At 38.3% G+C, this 16,473-nt stretch overlaps 1 long non-coding RNA gene across 3 annotated transcripts; it reads left to right on the top strand.

The window, feature by feature from the left end:
• The first annotated feature begins 5,513 nt into the window (after nucleotides 1–5,513).
• On the top strand, nucleotides 5,514–13,541 carry LOC144035459 (uncharacterized). 3 transcript variants are annotated; one of them, XR_013288443.1, is made up of 8 exons: nucleotides 5,514–7,231; nucleotides 7,837–7,980; nucleotides 8,072–8,220; nucleotides 8,623–8,685; nucleotides 9,766–9,819; nucleotides 10,889–10,942; nucleotides 11,903–11,968; nucleotides 13,336–13,541. It is a non-coding gene; the product is annotated as an uncharacterized LOC144035459 (long non-coding RNA). The 3 variants fall into 3 exon arrangements; XR_013288442.1 differs by adding an exon at nucleotides 13,178–13,231 and having other exon boundaries at nucleotides 5,514–7,980; XR_013288441.1 differs by having other exon boundaries at nucleotides 5,514–7,980.
• Nucleotides 13,542–16,473: the final 2,932 nt, after the last annotated feature.

The following is a 16,473-nucleotide window of genomic DNA, read 5'->3' as shown; positions in this document are numbered from 1 at the left end:
AAAACCCCATTGACTCGCTAGCGAAAATTAGCACGTTACTCGCGGCACTTCAAACGTTGCAGAAAGATAAACAGACAAACACCTCAACGGTACTCACACATATTTGTTCTTCCCACGCAGCACAAAAACAAATTTATTAGTAAAACTTCATCACTACTTTCTTCTTCTACTCTTTATGTAGGTGAATCTCGGTGTAAGGACCCACACTGCCCCTACGTGGTAGGGTGGCCACTTCCATAAGGTCAAAAGGGCATATTTTAAAAAAAAAAATTAATAAGTGTTCCCTCGCTATAACGCGGTTCACTTTTCACGGCCTCGTTGTTTCGCTGATTTTATTAGTGCAATTTTGAGTGCATTTTTTTTTTTTACAGTAATGTGCCTATTTTATAAAAATTATGAAGGTTTGAACATTGAGAATGTTTAAGAGAGAAATGTTAGAAAATGTAAATGCCTCGATGAGAAAAGTGTATAAACTGTGTGGTGAGGGGTATTACAGCCTTAAAACATTTATAATAAATGTAAAACAAAGCTATAACTACTTCGCGGATTTCATGTATTGCGAGTATTTTTTGGAACCTAACAACAGCGAAAAACGAGGGAACACTGTAAATCAGACTCGCAGTGTATTTTCATCAACAATAAAGTTTAGCATGATGTATACAGCATGTTTGTGCACTAAATGGTAAAAAATATCAATAAAAAGGCAAACTTCTTTTTGAATATTTATTTCGTTTACAGTACCATGTTTTTGACCCATACTTCTACTGTTAAAGCCGGGACGCGGGTCACCGGGGCCCTCCTCTCGAGCCAGGCTTGAAGGCGAGCATCTGGTGGCCGGGCCTATACCCAAGAGGCCCGGGCGGGCACAGTCCGAAAAGCAACTTGGGTCCCCCTTCTCACCTGAGGGGCCAAAGGGGTCTGGTGCGCATGACCTGGGTGGCAGTCAAAGGTGGGGACCTTGGCGGTCCAACCCCTACTGAAGCTAGCTCTGGGGACGTGGAATGTCACCTCACTGGCAGGGAAGGAGCCCGAACTGGTGTGCGAGGCCGAGAAGTTCTGACTAGATATAGTCGGACTCGCCTCCACACACAGCTTGGGTTCTGGTACCAATCCTCCGAGAGGGGCTGGACTCTCCTCTACTCTGAACAGGTGTGGGCATACTTATTGCCCCCCGGCTAGGCGCCTCTACATTGGGATTTACCCCAGTGGACGAGAGGGTAGCCTCCCTCCGCCTTCGGGTGGGGGGACGGGTCCTGACTGTTGTTTGTGCTTATGCAGGGTGTGCTGGAGAGCACTCCATCTGGGGACTCCCTGGTTCTGCTGGGGGACTTCAACGCTCACGTGGGCAATGACAGTGAGACCTGGAGGGGCGTGATTGGTAGGAACATGCCCCACCCCCAATCAGAACCCGAGTGGTGTTTTGTTACTGGACTTCTGTGCTCATCACGGATAACGAACACCATGTTCAAAGACTTGGGTGTCTATATGTGCACTTGGCACCAGGACACCCTAGGCCACAATTCGATGATCGTCTTTATAGTCGTGTCATCGGATTTGCGGCCACATGTGTTAGACACTCAGGTGAAAAGAGGGGCAGAGCTGTCAACTGATCACCACCTGGTGGTGTGTTGACTCCGATGGCGGGGTAAGATGCTGGTCCGACCTGGCAGACCCAAACGTATTGTGAGGGTCTGCTGGGTACGTCTGGCACAATCCCCTGTCAGGAAGAGTTTCAATACCCACCTCCGGCAGAACTTCCCCCTTGTCCCGGAGGAGGCGGGAGACATTGCGTCTGAGTGGACCATGTTCCGCGCCTCCATTGTTGATCGGAGCTGTGGCCGTAAGGTGGTTGGTGCCTGTCGTGGCGGCAATCCTCGAACCCGCTTGTGGACACCAGCGGTAAGGGATGCCGTCAAGCTGAAGGAGTCCTATCGGGCCTTTTTGGCTTGTAGGACTCCGGAGGCAGCTGACAGGTACCGGCTGGCCAAACGGAATGCAGCTTCGGCGATCACTGTGGCAAAAACTGGGCTCCCCTATCTCTGGGGTCTAAGTCACTGAGATGGTTGGAAAGCTCCTCTGTGGCAAAGCTCCTCGGGTGGATGAGATCCGCCCGAAGTTCCTAAAGGCTCTGGATGTTGTGAGGATGATGTCGTGGTTGACACGCCTCTACAACATCGCGTGAACATCGGTTACAGTGCCTCTGGATTGGCAGACCAGGGTGGTGGTCCAACCTTTTTAACTATAGAGGGATCACACTCCTCAGCCTCCCTGGTAAGGTGTACTCAGGGGTGCTGGAGAGGAGGGTCCGTCGGGAAGTCGAATCTCAGATTCAGGAGGAGCAGTGCAGTTTTCTTCCCGGCCGTGGAAGAGTGGACCAGCTCTACACCCTCAGCAGGTTCCTCGAGGGTGAATGGGAGTTCGCCCAACCAGTTTACATGTGCTTTGTGGACTTGGAGAAGGCGTTTGACCATGTCCCTCGGGGAATCCTCTGGGGGGTTCGGAGCCCCCTGATATGGGCTGTTTGGTCCCTGTACGATCGATATCAGAGTTTGGTCTGCATTGCCGGCAGTAAGTCTAATTCGTTTCCAGTAAGGGTTGCCCTTTGTTACCGACTCTTATGGACAGAATTTCTAGGCGCAGTTCAGGACTTCCGGTTTGGTGGCCACAACATTGCATCTGTGCTTTTTCCAGATGATGTGGTGCTGTTGGCTTCTTCAAGCCGTGATCTTTAACTCTCACTGGAGCGGTTCGCAGCCGAGTGCAAAGCAGTTGGGATGAAAATCAGGCTTTGAAGACATGACGATGTACAATCATTAAGTTATTGATCTGTAATTACAACCCAAAAAACAACCCAAAAATTCTGAAAAATGCAGGAAGGGTATTTTGCGGAAAAAAAAAAAGAGTTGTAGTATAAGCAGGAGGTCCCCATCCATGTGTGATGTGAGTTTGAAGACATGACGATGTGCAAATCTGTTTTTGCTTTCAAGGCAAATTAGTGGCTTGGTGACCCAAGCATGCCTGCCTTACAATTCAGCAGTCCAGGGTTCAAATCTAATCTCCAGCCTTCCCGTGTGGCGCTTCCATGTTCTACGGGTCCCTGCGTGGACATTCTCCAGGTACTAAAATTTGCTCCCACAAAACATCTATGGTTGCTTAATTGAACACTAAATTGTCCCTTGATGTGGTTGTGTATGTTTGTTCATCTATGTGTCCCCTACAATGGTCTGGCAATCAGCTCAAGTTGTACCCCGCAAATTTTGTTCATTATTGAATCAGAAATTCGATTTGGGGTAAAGTAATAAAATTTACTTTAATTAGTTTATTCCAACGTAAAAAGTTAATTGGATGTAACCTTTTTATTTGGCTTGAGAAAATTAAATTAGCTATTTGATTTATACTAAATTGAAAATGATGCTTTGAAATATTATTTGAAACAAACTCACTTCTAAAATTTCAAGTTGCCCCAAACCGAGGGGGGCGGGGGGGGGTGTATTTAATGTAACCAGGTGGACATCTTCTATTTGTGTAATTATTGTAAAAACACAACGGTGAACAATGATGACGTTATGGATTTTTAATGGCATTTTTTCTTTTCAGTAGCTTCTATTTGTTGATGGTCCCTGGACCCGAGTCTCAGCGCAGCCTGTTGAAAAAAGCACGACAATACATGAACTGCTCAGACCACTAATTGTGTTACTGAAATTTAAATTGTAGCACATTGGCAACCTCACACAGATGCGAATAAGCCATTGTTTATGTTGCAATGACGTTTCATTTTGGATTTATTGGACCGACAACACCAAATCTGCCAATCTCTTGCTAACTTTGCCGGACTCTTGGAGTCACGCAGGACGCTGGACACATTACTGAAAGTAGGACTGTCCGGCCCAATTCCAAACGTCTGGCCACCCTACTACGTGGCCAAGTCATGTACAGCATGAACAGTGCTCAATTCAATTCAATTTAATTTATTTCATTAATTTGTAAAATAAAAAAGAAAATATAAAGCAATATTGAAATTCAAAGTAAAGTAAAAGAAATTAAAGGGGACAAAGAAGTAAAACTTGTTTTGTCTGCCTCTGATCAACATAAAAAGACGCTTTCAGTATAAAAATTCTACAAAATAATTCAAAAATAATTCAACTATGTGTCTTGTGCTATATATGTTTTTGCAATAACTTGGCTTTTATACATTTAAAAAAAAATACAAATAGACTGAGAAGATTTTGATTTACAATCCAAATTATTCCACAGACTGACACTTTGAGTTGAAATAGTCGTTCTTTTCTTTTTTTTTCTATGTTTGGGTTTGGAAAAAATGTCTGTTCTTCTTAATTTGTACTCCTTTTCCATTTTTTTTTTTTTTTTATAAATTTGGTTTGTATATTAACTGGTAAAATTTCATGATGGGCTTTATACAATATTTTAAGGCGGTTAAACTCCATCAGTTCATTACATTTTAAAGTTTTTAGTTGTATAAATAATGGATCAGTGTGGTCTCTGTATCCACAACTGCAAACAACTAAAATAGCACGTTTCTGTAAAAAAAAAAAAGAGATGGATTCAGTGTAGGTTTTGGCTGCACAATAACAAAGAATTCTTGTTCAATGATTCTTTAACCTTGTGTAACATGGCCACGGTTTGTAAAACCTTAGATTTGATATATTCATATCCCCTCCATGTTAAATGTTCATCAATAATGATACTGTTAGCATTGAACCACTTCATAATATTCTTGAACTCATTCTCTATTACTTGTAATACATTATATATTTTTTCCCCCGGCATAAAACAAAGTGGAATCTCTCTGCAAACAAATTACATTTGAACAATTTAGAAATGGTTGTAATATCATTCACATAAAGAAGAAAAAGTACTGGCCCCAGAATTGATCCCTGGGGCACCCCACAATTTACATAACTGTGTTTTGATTGTCTATTATTGAATTCAACATATTCTTTTCTGTTTTTTTTAAATAACTGGCAACCCATTGATGTGTGACACCTCTTTTACCATATTTAAACAATACATGCAATAATGTATGCACTCCCAATAAATGTGCGCGCCACACACACAAGGGCAATACAAAATGACTATATATTTACAGATACAAGGTTATGGTATAGATTTATGAGTAATAAATAATGAGACCGGTAAAAACAATATGATTACTATAGCCGATTATTTTAGATGAGGGTTAAAGGGTTTAGGGATTCAAATTTTAGATTAATCGGCCCTAATTTTATACATCCTAATGAGCCCATGACACTAAACTGTACATGTGTAAAGTTTTGGTGATAGTGTGAGACTGTGTGAGGCTGTTGGCATCTGTCTCTGACAAAGGAAAGAGTTAGCAAGAACGAAGTAGCTGAAACAGCACAGTGGCACATGCATTCATGCGTCCATTCATTGACTTGAAAGCCTCGGAGGCTTTCGAGCGTACGGATATTGCTCCTGGTCACATGAACATGGGACCTTCCCGTGTGTGTGTGTGTGTGTGTGTATGTGTGTGTGTGTGTGTGTGTGTGTGTGTTTGCCTTTGTGTATTATGAGGACATTTCACCTGAATACATGCCGTGCTGCGAGGACATTTTGAATTATGAGGACACAGCCCATGTCCTCATAATTATTTCAATGCAGAAGTGCTTCTAGGGCTGTAGAAGGCTTAAATCCAAAGTTTTAGCCAATGTCCTTGTAAAGCACAATTACGTGAATTTGTGTATTTTTGTGTATTTGATGGCGCCCCCTGTAGGAAGGTCCTTGTAATGCACCACTTCATGAATAATTCACACCAGTGTATATTTCACAGCATTTGATTGGCTGACCATCACCTGTCCCCACAATTACGCACGTCTCCATAATTCAGTTTTTTCTCAAAATGCTGTGTATTGTGAATGTTTGTCTGTAGACACAGAGCCTTATTTTTTTTGCAGCCACCAATTCCTAAGTAAATAATTAAATAATGAAATACCCTATGACATTTAATTATATATTTCAGTATTTAATTATTTCAGTGGTTGTTTATTTAAAAATGTACAATGGTTAACAGCAGAGACAGAGAAACTGTCAGTGCAGTACATTGATTCATCATTTAACATCCCACCCTACCTTTACAGTATAACATCTTTCTGTACACCAGTGGCCAAATGTTTTGAGAATTACATTGATTTTCTAAAAATCTGCAGTGCTGACTTATTATTGTTTTTTTATGATGGCAATTTGCATGTACATGTACTCCAGAATGTTATAGTGATTAGATGAATTGCAAAGTCCCTATTTGCCATGAAAATTAAAGTAATTTCCTTTAGTGACCTTACAAACTTTAAGTGAAGAAGGCTTCAGGGCACCCAAGAAAATCCAGCAAATGCCAGGACTATCTCCCAAAGTTGATTCAGCTGCGGGGATAAGGACATCACCACCAGTGTAGAGCTTGCTCAGGAATGGCAGTAAGCAGGTATGAGTCCATCTACACCCATGGTGAGGGAGTAAGACTTTTGGAGGATGGCCTGGTGTGACCAGTGAAAAAGGGATTCCATAAACACAGACCAAAATAAGGAAAAAAGAGTTAAAGTTATTTTCTCTGATTAACCCCCTTTCCAACTGTTTGGGGCATCCGGAAAAATGCTTGTCTGGAGAAGAAAAGGTGAGCGCTACCATCAGTCCTGCTTCATGCCAACAGTAAAGCATCATGTGACCATTCATTTGCAGGGTTAATTCTAAGCCAAGTTACTGGGCTCGCTCACAATTTTGCCAAAAAACACATGCATCCATTACTAAAGTATAGTACCAAAACATCCTCGGACAGCAACTGTGTGACAGCAGCAAGGTTATTTTATTTACTAAAGCAAAAAAACATTTTCGTTAATGAAAAAAATAATAATAACTTTTTAAAAAAACAAACTGAAATCACATTAAACGATTACAAAATTATCTATAATTCTAGCAATAATATCCTTTGTTTTCGTCTGTGGTAATTAATTTAGTATATGAGCCTTTCGGGTTAATTTTAAATGTGATCTATTTTTTTTTAATTGACACTGTAAATCATAGAACAATAGCCACTCTTATCAACAAAGTTCATAATCCAACACTGAACCAATTTGTTGATTTAAATGTGATTTATTATATTGCCCGGAGTACGGAAGTGACGTCATCTAGCAGCCCCGATAGAGAACCGCCCCGGCTCTAATTACTTCACGAGACGTGATGGCAGTGTAGCTGTGCTAATGAGGTAGGTTTGAAGCTTGAATTTTTCCTCCAGAAACTTGTTTATTTTAATGTTGGTCGCTTGTGTACATTGCTGAAAATGATTTATAATGCAAGTCCAGTGTAAGTGCAGCTAAGCTAACGTTAGCATACCTAACCATCTGTTGATTATGATGGTTGCAGCAAATTATTTATAATTGCTACGCTTTTGTTAGTGACGGTTAGCTCAGTTAGCATAGCAGAGCTAACCGTCTGTTGAGTAAGATAAATGCTAATTGAAATTTTTAAGAGGAAAGCAATAACAGGCTGGTTTGATAGGCTGGTTTATGATGTGAAAATATACAATGGTTTAGTATTACCAGTACAGTATAAATGAAGTATTGGTAAATTGCTGCATTTGTGTTTACTTAAATTTGTTCTTTAAATAGAAATATTTAAGTAAAGTCTGTTAGTGTTCATTACATTTAATTTATGCAAATATTTAGCAGAGCTGTGCTATCCACTGTATTTTATTTTCGTTGGCACATTTACTGCACACTGCACAGGATATTATGGTCCACAGAAAGTCAACTTCAAAACATCTGCACCAAGTTACCTATCAAACTGATTGAAACTAATTTTTTTCTATAGCTTTAGATCATTATCTTCAGTGAGATATGTCAGTCATGAGGCCACAGAGGGCAAAAGTTAAACCCAAAGAAGAGGTAGCATATTTTTCATCCTTAGGTAAAGACAAGGATGGCTTCACCATAAAATATATTAATTCATTCAAAGGTGAGTATTGGTAAAAGATTCTTTAGTATGGGCCTAGTTTTCATTACTGTTATAATGAAATATTTCCGTTGTATCCCTTTTTCTTTGTAAGGTTGAGGAGTGTTCAGTTCCTGCTCCTTTCAGAAGGGAGTCTTTCCTACTGAATATCGAGGAGTAGTTATGTGAAAACAGGCTGAGAGTGTATCATGATGCCCAGAAGGTTTTCATGTTTGAATTTCACTACAATGGAAAAACACTATGGTATGTTTATATGGTGTGTTGTCACACTTAATTTTGTTTTTTTTGGGGGTGGGGGGGTTATCGTGCAAGGTTTGACAAAACATAAAAGATTAATTATAACTCAAAAGCAAAAGTACATTCTTTTCTCAATATAATTTTTTTTGTTTTTATTTCATTTTTTTTACAATATTGTGACTTATTTTTTTATTTTACTTTTACAGTTATCGTGAGTATCGCTAACCTCACAATATCATGTTGATTATCATATCGTGATTGCTTATCATGACATTTGGATATTGCTTCATACATGTGACATACTAGAATTACTGGTCGCACATTCATGATTACATGAAATTACAGTTTAGCAGTCTAGTCTTAGTAAGAATTTAATTGTATTGGTATTTTTCTATTCATCTACCCCAGGTTTCCACTGAAGCACAACCTGATGAAGACACCGCTATCACAGACTGCGCCAAAGTTGACCAGGTGACTAGATTTCTTTTTGAATGTTGTTGAAATCAGTTTTCAGAAGCAAGACATTAGTGGAGGGTGGAGATACTAGGGCTGCACAATATGTGGAAAATATCTTGGCGCACGAATGGCTCATGCAATATGTGTATTGCAAAGACGTGCAACAAATGAATATTGGATTGTTTGTATACTTTAGTCTGAGGCTAAGCGATATGGCCAAAAAATAAAATAAAAAGTCTTTTAAACCAACCATCCAGCATTCTGCCACCACTTGTGCAAAATTACAACTCACAATAACATCTGGATGTAACAGAACATTATAACAGCTTTTAATAATCCAGAAGACAAAATACATTTCACGATTTAGCAAATTTTCAACGATTCAATTTGAATTTAATTTATTCAATTAATTTGATTTATTGCCAGGCCCTACTTGAGTCTGATTTTGACCAATCAGAGACAACCTTAATTGCGCATCGCCATACAAGAGAATTGTATCGAGGAGCATTACTAACAAAAAAAAAACTTATTTGGATAAGACTAGATCAAAATGAGCATGATTATTTTTCCGCACGTACGTGTATTTCTTTAATTAGATTATGAAGATATATATATTCGGTCCATGTTTAATGTCAAAATAATCTCCATCACTGTATAAAACACCCATGTCACATGTTTTGTCAATACTGTGCAGCCCTCGCAAGATACACAGTCCTCACAATGTCGTAGTTGTGAATAACTGACACTCTGAGGACAGTGTATTTATACACTGTGAGTTTAAAATACGTTTTGAGGGCTTGGAGTTACACATACAGTCCTCACAATTCATACTCTGGTCAGGTATGGACACTCTGAGGACTGTGTATTTTCTTATTTATGTGTCATTGTGAAAAATAGACGTCAGCAATTTACACAAACCTGTAGTGCAGACAGATTTATTTATTCATTTTTGTAATGGCAAATAAAATGAGTTTGCATTCACATTACTTTAACCTATTCATTGTTCTGTATGTACTGTAACTGTGTAAATGCACAGGTACAGTCATGTTACTAAGAATTGAATTTTATATGTATTTTTCTCTTCATGTGTACCAGGTTTCAACTGACGCACAACCTGAAGACATAGCTGTCACAGACCAAGTTGACCAGGTGACTAGATTTCTTTTTGAATGTTGATGTTGAAATACGTTTTTCAGAAGCAAGACGTTGCACAGTATATAAAAAAAAGATCTTGTCGCACGAATGGCTCATGCAATATGTCTGTTGCAAAGACATGCAACAAATGAATATTGTATTGTATACTTTAGTCTGACTTTGACCAATCAGAGACTACCTTAATTGCGCATCGCCATACAAGAGAACCGTATCGAGGGGCATTACTAAAAAAAACTAACTTATTTGTATAAGACTAGATCACAATAAGCATGATTATTTTTCCGCATTAACGTGTATTTCTTTCTTTGGATTATAAAGATCTCTCTATCTTTATCTTTATGTCTATATATCTATATATCTGTCTCTCTATCTATATATATATGTATATTTGTGTATATATATATATATATATATATATATATATATATATATATATATTTGTGTGTGTGTATATATATATATATATACATATATATATATATATATATATATATATATATATATATATATATATATATATATATATATTTGTGTATATATATATATACTGTATATATAGAGTATGTATGTATACAGTATATGTATAGATCTTTTTTTTAGGTCCGTGTTAAATGTTTAATCTCCATCACAGTATAAAACACCCATGTCGCATGTCAATACTGTGTAGCCCTCGCAGATACACAGTCCTCACAATGTCGTAGTTGTGAATAACTGACACTCTGAGGACAGTGTATTTATACACTGCGAATGTAAAATAAGTTTTCAGGGGTTTGGAGTTACAGATACAGTCCTCACAATTCATACTCTGGTCAGGTATGGACACTTTGAGGACTGTGTATTTTCTATTAATTGTTTCATTGTGAAAAATAGACGTCACCAATTTACACAAACCACTAGTGCTGACGGATTATTTATTTTTGTAATGGCAAATAAAATGTGTTTGCATTCACAATACTTTAACCTATTCATTGTTCTTTATGTACTGTAACTGTGTAAATGCACAGGTACAGTCGTGTTACTAAGAATTGAATTTTATATGTATTTTTCTCTTCATGTGTACCAGGTTTCAACTGACGCACAACCTGAAGACATAGCTGTCACAGACCAAGTTGACCAGGTGACTAGATTTGTTTTTGAATGTTGATGTTGAAATACATTTTTCAGAAGCAAGACGTTGGCACAATATATAAAAAAATATCTTGTCGCACGAATGGCTCATGCAATATGTGTATTGCAAAGACAAGCAACAAATGAATATTGCATTGTATACTTTAGTCTGACTTTGACCAATCAGAGACTACCTGAATTGCGCATCGCCATACGAGAGAACCGTATCGAGGGGCATTACTAACAAAAAATAACTTAATTGGATAAGATTAGATCACAATGAGCATGCTTATTTTTCCGCATTAACATGCATTTCTTTCTTTGGATTATAAAGATCTCTTTATCTTTATCTCTATCTTTATTTTCTATATCTATCTGTCTTGCTCAGTCCATCTCGCTATGTCTGTCTGTCCGTCTCGCTATGTATACAGTATATATATCTATATGTATGTGTATATATATATGTATATGGATAGATCTTTTTTTTTAGGTATGTGTTAAATGTTTAAATAATCTCCATCACTGTATAAAACACCCATGTCGCATGTTTTGTCAATACTGAGCAGCCCTCGCAGATACATTGTCCTCACAATGTCGTAGTTGTGAATAACTGACACTCTGAGGACAGTGTATTTATACACTGTGAGTGTAAAATAAGTTTTCAGGGCTTGGAGTTACACATACAGTCCTCACAATTCATACTCTGGTCAGGTATGGATTCTCTGAGGACTGTGTATTTTCTTGTTTTTGTTTCATTGTGAAAAATAGACGTCACCAATGTACACAAACCTGTAGTGCAGAAGGATTTATTTATTTATTTTTGTAATGGCAAATAAAATGAGTTTGCATTCACAATACTTTAACCTATTCATTGTTCTGTATGTACTGTAACTGTGTACATGCACAGGTACAGTCTTGTGTGTTACTAAGAATTGAATTTTATATGTATTTTTCTCTTCATGTGTACCAGGTTTGAACTGACGCACAACCTGAAGACATAGCTGAAGACGTAGCTGTCACAGACAAAGTTGACCAGGTGACGAGATTTCTTTTTGAATATTGATGTTGAAATCAGTTTTCAGAAGCAAGACGTTAGGAGTGAAGAGTGTAGAGTAGATGCTAGGGCTAAACTATATAACTAACAAATATAATCACAACAATTGTTTATGCAATGTGTATTGCCAAGACGTTAAAAATACTGTATCCAACAATACGCTTGTATGGGACTAAAATTTCTACAAGTCAACATTAAAAATATCTCAAATTCAAGATTTGTTGGCAGTTTGGTGATTTAGATTATGCACTGTAGTGATCTTTTTTTCCCATTAATTTATTTATGGTGGATTTTAGAGGTGAACTCGCTATAATTTTTTTATTTTTTTTTTAAACAGAAGTGTAAACATCAGGTAGTTTATTCACTTGTATCAAGCTTGGATAAATGTGCTTTATGTTTTGGACCTTTCGCTGCACTAGAATGGACTGGCATGATGGGTATTTTATCTTGTGTGTTATTTGTATCTGCAATGGATCTTTGTTTCACGCAACCAGGATTAATAGTGCAGGCATTTTCATTGAATGAATATAATTTAGTCAAGAGGATAAATTATGACCCATGTTTATACCGCTGTCTTTAGTTGCAAGCAGCAAAATGTTGAGCAATTGTCTCAATCTTAACGACTGTCTGACTCGGTAAAATAGAAAACGTCTACTGTAACTGAAGGACTGTATCACACAAGACCCGTTTTAGGGGCAATGCCATAGATTAAGCATATTAACTATCCCTCTTGTTAAATGCTTCATCTCATCTTTCGAATAAATGTGGTGACTAGATTTATAATAATCTTTAGTATATGCACAAACTTTAGGTTCTAAATGCTTTTCTAGTTTGCTCCAGCATCTGGCACATATCCCGTTGATTGCAAAAAAAAAAAAAAATGCAAAACTGCTTGATGATGAAGACCACCTATCTTTGGTAAATGAACTTTAGCACATTAGCCCATCAATGGCGGGAGCTACTTCTTCCGCGAGCGCTCAACACTTGTCTCAAGCTTCTACTTCGAGTGCATCACTAAGTAGCAGCGAAGTAAAGCTAGTAAATATTTATGACCACCCGCCAAAAGGAACTTTAACCCGCATCCGGCAGGTGTCAATTTTAGAGCCGCTGTATATATGCACATGTATGTGTGCGTCTACTGTATATATGGATATCATTGCTGTCCTGTGAAAAACATGTTTCCATTTTTAGGTCGCGGGCTGCTCTCCGGTAGCGATCCTTCTTGGCGGCACGGCTTGTATCACGGTGCGCTTTATAGTCTGGAAAATATGGTGGAAGTGTTTTTCACAGGACAGCGACAATATGTATGTCTGTATGTATGTAATAATTGTTTTTGTTTAAAAAATTAGGTTGCTGATGTATCCAGTTCAAGTGAGGATTCATCAGCAGAGGAATATGTTCCAGATTCTCACAGTACTTCAGACACTTCCTACATTGAACCTGTTTTTCAGAAATTCTGAAATCCGAAGGTATTCCAGTAATGAGCTATTAGAAAACTGCTCATCTTTAAGATGAGAGGTAGTCATGTTTTAAAGAATAAAATGTTCAATGTTCACTCTTTTGCATCTGGTTTCATGTCTAGCTTATCCATTACAAAGATGTGCTTGACCTAGATAACCTGGTCACATAAGAAGCATTGTTTTATTAACATACCAGTTTCAGTCTGTCCTAAAGTTGTAACATGGTGCTCAAGGATCAGGTATGACTTTGCATTTCACAGTATTGTTATGCACAACAATGCGACCTTATATCAGGTAAGTCATTACACATCAATGTCATTTCAGTTTGTGTAACGTCAGAATGCCAGAACTTTCAAGTCACTTCAGTGACATGGTTGCTGTGTGTTGTGTAAACTTTGTCCTTGTAATGTGAGTTGGTCCTCATAATTACCATTTTTGCCATGGGCGTGGCTTATTTAGCTCATTATCTATGTCCTCATAATTACTGTTTTTTCAGGTTTTTCTTTTTTTTGTGCGTTGAGTTTTTTAAAGTTTTGAAGTGAAATTTCCCTGGATGACCCCCAAAAAATTTTTGGGGTGCAAGTCCCATCTCTCTGGCATTAGCGGAAAGGGGTGTCCCCGTAATACACAATTAAACAGGTTTGGAAAAAATGTCCTCATAATACACAGAGGCAAACCTGCGTGTGTGTGTGTGTGTGCGTGTGTGTGTGTGTGTGTGTGTGTGTGTGTGTGTGTGTGTGTGATTGAAGGCCAAGAGCGATAGGGAGGGACTAGAAAAGTATGTTGGGATTAAAAAAACAAAAGAAAACAAAAACAGGCAAATCACCACAAAGACAAACTTTTAGATGCAATGTAGACTCGTCATAGCATCCTATTATGATATACAGTGGTACTGTTTTTTGTTTCGTTTATTTGGTCATATGATACTGCACAAATCTGTCTCCATGCTTTCCTTGCCAAGTGAGCAAGCTATTTTTAAGGAATAAAATGACCAAAATGAAACAAAAATGACATTTCATTTAGCAGAGGGATGCCAACAATTGTGTCCAGTGTGTGAAAATAAAGGACAGTTAGAAGCTGGAGGATGAAATAATCGCGTGAGGCCTTCCATGACGGGTCTTCGTGTTGTTATGTAATAGCACGACAGCCCCGCCTCCTTCCAAGTCTAATCCCTCCCAACCAGCCCTCTCGCTCTCACTCTCTTCATGGCTCAAATGCAACGGTCCTCAAACATCCACACAAAAGCTCCTGATGCAGCCGACTGGTGCCTTTGAGAGATGAGCTCCCTCTAATCCCATTGGACGGGGAGCGAACCACGACCTCGGCATCCAATTGGTTACCGCTGCCACCATCATGCTGCGACGTGTGCAGCATCAGTAGGGGATGCAAGGTACAACATGTTCACATGCATGTATGAAACCATTAATGCAATATACATTGGCGGCTCTAGTTAACACCATCACGTGAAACCCATTCATTTTCTTAACCGCTTTACCTTACAAGGGTCGCGGGGGGCACTGGAGCCTATTCCAGCTGGCTTCGGGCAGTAGGCGGGGTACACCCTGAACTGGTTGCCTGCCAATCGCAGGGCACAGAAAGACGAACAACCATCCACACACACAATCACACCTATGGACAACTTAGAGAGTTCAATTAACCTGACATGAGAAAACCCACACAAGCACGGGGAGAACATGCAAACTCCACCCAGGAAAGTCGAAGCCCGGACTCGATCTCACGTCCTCTGCACTGGGAGGTGGACGTGCTAACCAGTCATCCACTGTGCCGCCCATCACCGTGAAACCTTTGCTATGAAATTTCCAACATGTATGACATACACTTGTACAAATAAGTCTGAGAGAAGCGCTACATGTACATTTCATTGCTAAGAAAAAGCCTTTAAATTGTTCTTATAAGTTATATCTCCAGGTGCTGCACAAAGATTTGTCTGTATCATGCTGTCAGAACCATTAACAATCAAGTGAACGTAAAGCCCATAAGGAAAAATAATGCTGAGAAATACAAACCTAACCTCTGTGAATCACAGTTCACAATACTGAGATAATATACTCAGTGAACAGTGAAACTCGCTCTTTTTGAGCCTCTGATGACTCCAGACAGGGATTCTATAGTAAAACATGCACTAATAGTATTTTCAGCTAAAATGTTTTAACAGAAGTTGTCAGTAAACGTGGTTAATGTAAGATGGCTGCCCTCTGGCTTCCGGCACTATAGGGTCTTATTGACAGTCTAGTCATATAAAATGCTGCATTCGAGGATGGTCGGAAATCTGACTTTTCCGAGTTCAAACCAGGAAGTGTGTACGGGAACGCCCCCTTGAATTTTTTTTTTTAATTGACAGAATACAAATGAACAATTCTGTAACAAATTTTGTCAATATAACAACAAATAAAAACGACAAATATGTATATATATAGAAACACTCAGACATTCCAGTTCAATGTCGCATCATAACTGCAATTACAAATTTATATAATAACCCTAAAATAAAAAAATATATATATAATAAAAAAAAATATATATAAATATATAATGACTATATATCAAGTAAAAATACCGGATTAAATTTGAGAAATTTGGCTTTGTGAATATGAAATTTCCCTAATAAAATAAAAAGACCAACAATATTACAAATATCTGTATCTTTGTATGTAAACCAAGTAATAATACTTTCCTCCTCAATCTTGATAGCGTGACCAGTCTTTTGAAAAATACATTTCTCTATATCATTCCAGAACCTGATACTAAAAGGATAATCTTTAAAAAAGATGAATTACACTTTCTTGAGCAGTTTTACAAAATGTGCATCTATCATCTAAAATTCTATATTAACAAATCTTGACACATGTACATTTGTAGGACATATGTTGTGTAATATTTTTATATGTATTTCCCTTACTTTGTTTGTTATAAAATATTTAAAAGGAACAAGCCACCTTCAACGGCAATTTTATATTTGCAAATTGAGAGATCCAGAAGAATTTCCTACGAGGAATTGCTTTCCTG

This window comes from Vanacampus margaritifer, chromosome 15, assembly GCF_051991255.1.
Source record: "Vanacampus margaritifer isolate UIUO_Vmar chromosome 15, RoL_Vmar_1.0, whole genome shotgun sequence".
NCBI classification, from domain to species: domain Eukaryota; kingdom Metazoa; phylum Chordata; class Actinopteri; order Syngnathiformes; family Syngnathidae; genus Vanacampus; species Vanacampus margaritifer.
This window is presented reverse-complemented; position numbering and strand designations above follow the sequence as displayed.